This window comes from Hemitrygon akajei, chromosome 1 (genome assembly GCF_048418815.1).
Source record: "Hemitrygon akajei chromosome 1, sHemAka1.3, whole genome shotgun sequence".
NCBI lineage: Eukaryota > Metazoa > Chordata > Chondrichthyes > Myliobatiformes > Dasyatidae > Hemitrygon > Hemitrygon akajei.
Window position 1 is genome coordinate 84,263,405 of NC_133124.1, and position 7,901 is coordinate 84,271,305.

The 7,901-nt window shown below is 40.7% G+C and overlaps 1 long non-coding RNA gene across 1 annotated transcript; it reads left to right on the forward strand.

Annotated features, from left to right (window-relative positions):
* Positions 1-429: 429 nt before the first annotated feature.
* Positions 430-6,630, forward strand: LOC140731958 (uncharacterized). Its single transcript, XR_012099955.1, has 4 exons — positions 430-659; positions 2,141-2,280; positions 5,029-5,112; positions 6,543-6,630. It is a non-coding gene; the product is annotated as an uncharacterized lncRNA (long non-coding RNA).
* Positions 6,631-7,901: the final 1,271 nt, after the last annotated feature.

A 7,901-nucleotide genomic window follows, 5' to 3' on the forward strand; every position in this document is an offset into this window, starting at 1 on the left:
GGCCAGGTCAATGGGTATATTTAAGGCAGAGGTTGATAGGTTCTTGATTAGTCAGAATGTGAAAGGTTACAGGAAGAAGGTAGGAGAATGGAGGTTGAGAGAGAAAATGGATCAGCCATGATGAAATAGCAGTGCGGATTTGATGGGTCGAATGGTCTACTTCTGCTATGTCCGATAGTCTTATGAGTCTAGGCTGGTTTTCTTAAACCTTCAAAATGTGGTAAAATCGCCTCAGTTCCTAGCAGACTACATCTTGGTCATTCCATCGGGAGGTGGCGATGAATTCCCCACTTCACCACTCTCCGGCTGCACGTTAAAGACACCGAGAGGCGACTCCCACCTTCTGTTAGATCATCCTAACGTAAGGCGGAGCAAGGATCGCTGTTTTTCACTGTAGATTGATCATCTGAACGATAGATGTCTCTCAGATACCGGTGTCATTTCCAAAGCGCGGCAGGAGCGCAGTCAACCCGTAAGCAGTGCGGTCCTCCCGGCGGTAGGAGGCGAAGACAGAGAGACCACGAAGCGCCGCCAAGGTCTTCGTCGCCTAGCAACGCAGACGGCGCGATGGCTGTAGTTTTTGAATTGCCGCTGGCGACTTTAATTTCATCTTCGCGTGGTTTATAATGGACGTTCCGTCCATCCACCGATGTCTTTGGGTGAGTGAAGTCGGGGGTCGGACCCGAGTTCCAATACTCTCTAACAAGCGCGCTCTCCATTTCCCGTCCTTCTCTCTTCCTAATCGCACTCTGCAGACTTTCCTCCCCCTCCTCCTACCACCTCGCCCCGCCCCGCCCCTCTCCTCCCCTTCCCCTCCTCACCCCTCCCCCTCCTCACACCTTCCCCTCCTCGACGCGATCACCTTTCCTCTTCTTCCTCATCCTCCCCAACTATTTCCACTAACATTTTAATAGATATATAGATAGATAGATACTTTATTCATCCCCATGGGGAAATTCAACATTTTTTCTAATGTCCCATACACTTGCAGCAAAACTAATTACATACAATACTTAACTCAGTAAAAATATGATATGCATCTAAATCTCTCTCTCAAAAAGCATTAATAATAGCTTTTAAAAAGTTCTTAAGTAGTTTACTTAAATACATTAAATACAATCAACCCCGGCACTTTAACATATCTTACTCCTGGCGGTTGAATTGTAAAGCCTAATGGCATTGGGGAGTATTGACCTCTTCATCCTGTCTGAGGAGCATTGCATCGATAGCAACCTGTCGCTGAAACTGCTTCTCTGTCTCTGGATGGTGCTATGTAGAGGATGTTCAGGGTTTTCCATAATTGACCGTAGCCTACTCAGCGCCCTTCGCTCAGCTACCGATGTTATGCTCTCCTGTACTTTGCCCACGACAGAGCCCGCCTTCCTTACCAGCTTATTAAGACGTGAGGCGTCCCTCTTCTTAATGCTGCCTCCCCAACACGCCACCACAAAGAAGAGGGCGCTCTCCACAACTGACCTATAGAACATCTTCAGCATCTCACTACAGACATTGAATGACGCCAACCTTCTAAGGAAGTACAGTCGACTCTGTGCCTTCCTGCACAAGGCATCTGTGTTGGCAGTCCAGTCTAGCTTCTCGTCTAACTGTACTCCCAGATACTTGTAGGTCTTAACCTGCTCCACACATTCTCCATTAATGATCACTGGCTCCATATGAGGCCTAGATCTCCTAAAGTCCACCACCATCTCCTTGGTCTCGGTGATATTGAGACGCAGGTAGTTTGAGTTGCACCATATCACAAAGTCCTGTATCAGTTTCCTATACTCCTCCTCCTGTCCATTCCTGACACACCCCACTATGGCCGTGTCGTCAGCGAACTTCTGCACATGGCAGGACTCCGAGTTATATTGGAAGTCTGATGTGTACAGGGTGAACAGGACCGGAGAGAGCACGGTTCCCTGCGGCGCTCCTGTGCTGCTGACCACCGTGTCAGACCTACAGTCTCCCAACCGCACATACTGAGGTCTATCTGTCAAGTAGTCCACTATCCAATCCACCCTTATATGCACCCTTTCTATAGCAGGGTAACCAAAAGAATTTGTAGCACCCCCCAAGAGAGCTCTCACAAATATCTTGTACAGCTGAATGGTCTTAATGCAGCTCCTATGTGTTTTTGTAGCTTTGTGCTGAAAATGAGCACTTGCAAAGAAAACTCAAGAAATACCGTCAGAAGAATGAACTGCTGGAGACTCAGCTTTCAGAAATCCAGGAAAAACTTCGTTTGCAGCAGCTGATGAGGGATTTTGTAACCTCCAGAGAGTGAGAACCCTAAAAGCATCCTTTTTTTCTCTACCTGTGTAAACATACTGCTTTAATAGTGTTTTTTTTATTACCGTATAAACCTCATACTCAATTTAAATAAAACAGCTCCCCTAAAATTCTATCCAAGGGACAGACAAATATATAAGTACAGTGACCCCCTGCATTACACCAGTTTGAATAACAAAAATTCATCCTTATTCATTTCAAAAATCACTACTGAAAGGTTTGAGATAGGGAATAAAAATTCACACTTATGGAGTTTATGTGAAAATAATAACTAAACAAACAGAATGTACAGAGAAAATGAACTAGTTTACTAAGGACAAATATTGCATACTGTCGGTTTACTGTGGGAGGCCAGATTAAAAATATGCTTGGAAATTGACAAGGTAGTCTCTTAATACTTATACAATATTTTATTGAACTATAATATTAATTTCTAGTTAATTAAAACAACAAACCTTTCTTTTCTGCCAAGAAGACAGTCAAAATCTCTTGCCTGTATACCGTGTACCACGGGGAGTGTAATTTTCTCTCATTACTCTTGAGAGGATATCTTCATGTAGGATGCATCTTCATTTATAAAATGGGATTCAGTGGGAGGACCAGACGATTTGCTTTCCATTATGCAAAGGTGGGGGTTGGTCCTGTTAGTAAACTTCTGTCCATAATTTCCAGTTAGTATTGGCACTATCAACAAATTATAACTATGTCATTGTTTGATTTAAATTATTTGTAGCTGATTTTATATACTCCTCCATAAGTAGTTCTCATGTTTGACCCTACTGATGTTACTATGCCTTCTTTCTTCAAAATGTTTTGTTCATCTAATAAGCTTTTGCTTTAACTATAAATACATACTGGTTAGATCTTCCAATGCTTTGTGCCACTTTAATGATGTATGTCAAATGTATTTACTGTAAATTACGGTGTATAAGCCAAGAATTTGGCCCTAAATTGTGGTCCTAAAATTAGGGGGTCAGCTTATACAGAGGGTGCCAACTTTGGAAAAATGAATACACGGAAGACAGGTTGTATTTATTGGCTGTTTTTGAGACAAATTCGTTCCACTGTCGACACATGAATTCTTTGAATGATTTGTTTAAACTCGCATCTTGTGGCTGGAGCATGGACATCAAACTACCGGGGATGACTGCAGTGTCTGTATTTTCAGCTTTCAATGCTGCTTTTCAAGTCAAGTCAAGTTTATTGTCATTTCGACCATAAACTGCTGGTATAGTTCATTGCAAAAATGAAACAGCGTTCGTCCAGGACCCTGGTGCTACATGAAACACTAAACTACACTAGATTACAGACCTGCACAGGACTACATAAAGTGCACAAAACAGTGCAGGGCAGTGCAATAATTATATAAACAGGACAATAGGCACAGTAGTGGACAAATTACAATATAATAATAAATGATGTAGATGTCAGTCTAGACTCAGAGTATTGAGGAGTCTGATGGCTCAGGTGAAGAAACTGTTGCACAGTCTGGTCGTGACAGCCCAAATGCTTGGTACCTTTTGCCAGATGGCAGGAGGGAGAAGAGTTTGTGTGAGGGGTGCGTGGGGTCCTTCACAATACTATTAGCTTCGCGGGTGCAGCATGTGGTGTAAATGTCTGTAATAGCAGGAAGTGAGACCCCGATGATCTTTTCAGCTGACCTCACAATCCGCTGCAAGGTCTTGCAATCCGAGACGGTGCAATTTCTGAACCAGGCAGTGATGCAGCTGCTCAGGATGCTCTCAATACAACCCCTTTAGAATGTGGTGAGGATGGTGGGGGTGGGGGGGGGGGGGGTGGGAGATGGACTTTTCTCAGCCTTTGCAGAAAGTAGAGACTCTGCTGGGCTTTCTTAGCTATGGAGCTGTTATTGAGGGACCAGGTGAGATTCTCCGCCAGGTGAACACCAAGAAATTTGGTGCTCTTAACTATCTCAACGGAGGAGCTGTCAATGTTCAGCGGAGAGTGGTCGCTCCGTGCTCTCCTGAAGTCAACAACCATCTTTTGTTTTGTTCACATTCAGAGACAGGTTGTTGGCTCTGTACCTCCTCTCTGTAGTGGGTCAGCTGAGTGAACAGCAGTGGACTGAGCACACAGCCCTGGGGGGCCCCCTGTGCTCAGTGTGATGGTGTTGGAGATGCTGCTCCCAATCCGGACTGACTGAGGTCTCCCAGTCAGGAAGTCTAGAATCCAGTTGCAGAGGGAGGTGTTCAGGCCCAGCAGTTTCAGCTTTCCAATCAGGTGCTGAGGAATGATTGTGTTGAATGCTGAACTGAAGTCACAGCAGTCAAACATATATGTCCTTTTTGGCCAGGTGGATGGTGTCGTTTGTTGAGCAGTTGGGACGATACGCGAACTGCAAGGGGCCCAGTGAAGGGGGCAACAGGGTCTTTATGTGGCCTCATGATGAGCGTCTCCTCCTTCCTCCCCTACCAGAATAGCCTTGGTGCTTACTGTGTCTTCAAATGGAAAACAATGCAGTTCCTGGCCACTGTCACCTTTCTCTATCTCTTAATCTTGAAAAACTTTTGTTCCCTGTGACTCTACAGTTTTTTTGAGAACAAATGGTGTTGTTAATGGGAAACCACATATCCTTACTATGCCTGTCTTATTAGAAGTACCATCTGAAAAATGTTAATAGAAGACGTATAGATACAGGTTGATTCTGACTGTAGTTGGACTGTTTTGAAAGCATCAAAGGATTAATATTAAACTTCATATTTTTATACATTTATAAAGTGCTCAAGTACAGACTGAACCTCAGCAATGGCATAGAGCTGGCTTTAAAGAGGATAATGCTACAAAGGCTGATGTAAAGAGGAAGTAAGTATTTATCTGATCATAATAACAAAGGCAATCAAAATTTGACCAATGGTAGAAACTACACAAAAGAAATGTTCCATTAAGCGGCCAGGAATAGTTTCCTTTTTAAAGCAGTTTGATGCATTAATTTTGATTTGTGACCCATGATTTCTTTGACCATCAGCACCAATTCTTCACTGGAAATCTTTGCAGTACTTATATACTTCTGAGTAAAATACTCTCTCAAGTTGCAAGAATCATCTAAACAAAGTGTCAACTCTTTTAAGTAATTAATATCGAATAAATATCAATTTATGCACCTCTTGTCTCTAAAGGCAATTGAGAATGATTGTTTTGGGAAAAGAAGTGAAGATATGTGAGCAAAGAAATCAGGAGGCATTTTTCTCACGCAAAGGGAGGCAGATATAGGTGAAATATTAAAATATCTGAGGTGGAACTTCTTCACTCAGAGGGTGGTGAGAATGTGGAATGAGCTGGCAGCAGAAGTGATGGATGCAGTTTTGATTTCAACACTTCAGAGAAATTTGAGTAAGTACATGGATGAGAGGGGTTTGGAGAGCTCTGTTCCAAGGGACGAGGCGGAATAATAGTTTGGCACAGACTGGATGGACCAAAGGGCTTGTTTCTGTGCAATATTGCTTTATGACTCCATCAAAGACTATGGGATCATTTAAATATTCAAAACTGATACTCTTTTCCCCAGAGTGGGAATGTTTTATATGCAGAGCATAGGTTTAAGTTAAGACAGAGAAAGTTTAAAGGAGATGTGCAAAGCAAGTTTTTTATGCTGAGTGATAGGTGTGTGGAACGCAGTGTCAGTGAAGGTTATGGAAGTAGATATGATAGTGACGTTTAAGAGGCATTTGGACAGGCATGTGAATCTGCAGAGAATGGAGGGATATGGATCATGTGCAGGCAGATGGGATTAGTTTAATTTGGCATCGTGATTGCATAGACATTGTGAGCTAAAGGACTTGTTCAGTTCTGTAATGTAAAATAAAGTTGATGGGTAAATGAACAACAATGTATCACCTTTTACCTAGTTGAATGATGGAATAAGCTTTAAACTCTGAATGTTCTATCCCTTGTTCCTATCCTCTTATATTTTCTTTAAGTTACCTGTTCTGAGAATTTGTGCATGCCAAGAGAAAAATTTTGTAACATATTGTCTTGTACTACACAGCATATATTTAATTAACCTGAACTTGTCTACCACAAACCTTGCAGGAACAACACTGAACTGAATGATCAATGGTCTGGTTTTAGTGATGCTGGTTGTGGAATGAATGTTGTTCAGGATAACAAGAATTGTGTCTTGGCACTTGGGGATACATAGGTGACATCTGGATAATATGGTAATTTTAATATTGGATTTCTTGATCATGTAGATATTAATTCTGAAACTAAAGATAATGCCATTATTTTCCCAGTCAGCTATTGCAGACATACAATGCCCTTCAGAAACAATATGAAGAAGAACTTAAAACCATCAAAGAACAGAGAGAAACCATTTCGAAGCTCACTGTGAGTTGTGCATTTTTGTGTCATGCCTTACTCATAATACAGTGAATACTTACTTTACTTTATTACTGCCAAACAATTGATACTAGAACGTACAATCATCACAGCGATATTTGATTCTGCGCTTCGCGCTCCCTGGAGTACAAATCAATAGTAAATATAATAAAATTTTAAATTATAAACATAAATAAAACAAAAAGAAAAGGGAAAGTAAGGTAGTGCAAAAAACATTGTGAAATATTGAAAAATATTGAATATTGAAAAATATGTGAAATATTGTGATGTCTAAAATACCCTAGATTTAGAATAAAAACTGAATTTGATAGAAAACAGGACTACAAGTTTATTTATTTTGGTCACTGGTTTGTTTATTGATTCCTTCATACAAGGAATGTTAGCCATAGTTGTTAGCCCAATCATATGGATGGAATTAGTTATATTGTTAGCAGCAGTAAAATGAAAAAAAAACCTATAAATGTCTTTTGTAAAACATCTTGCATTGATTTTCTTCCCATTTAAAGATGATGCATAAATCTCAGTTGCTTTTCTTGGATGTCAGCATTCCCTGTTTCTCAACAGCTATATTTGGGATTTCCAAACATTCCATAACATGAGGAACTCTAATCCTGAATTTTCTAGCAACCTGACTGCTTTGCTCTTTAGTGCTGATATTGTATTTTAATTCAATGTTTTGTTCTTCTCTAGTAATATAATACAACTTCTCATGTACTTATCTAAATGTTCTTTTTATTAGACTGCATTTAGTGGAAAGATGCTGATTTCAAAACTAGACAGTCTATGTCTCCCTTGTATCAGTCTTGCTATATTCCTGCATCTCCATATTTTTCAGCATTTTGAATTTGCCATTATCCCGTTGCTAAATGCCAGTCTTTGCCTAATTTGAGTCTTAACATTTTTGAACAATGTTGGTTATGACCAGTAATCTTACTGAAAGATCAAGACTGCTTGATTAACTCCTGGATTGCAAGTAGACAGTAATCCAGTCTCTTCTACTCTCAGTTAATCTTTTCAGATTGGAGTACCCTGTTCGGGTTCAGCATTAACACCCTACTTTAAAATACTACTCAACAATAAGTTGTATTTATCTCACATCTTTAACACTTACAGTCATTGCAGATATCTTAAAATTTGTTGATAAGTCTCATTAGGATTATACAACCAGTAAAGAGGGAGGTTTCAAGAATCTTGAAAGAGGGATTGAAAGTTGGAAAAGCAAAAGAAGTTTCAGGAGGGAAATCCAGAGTTGA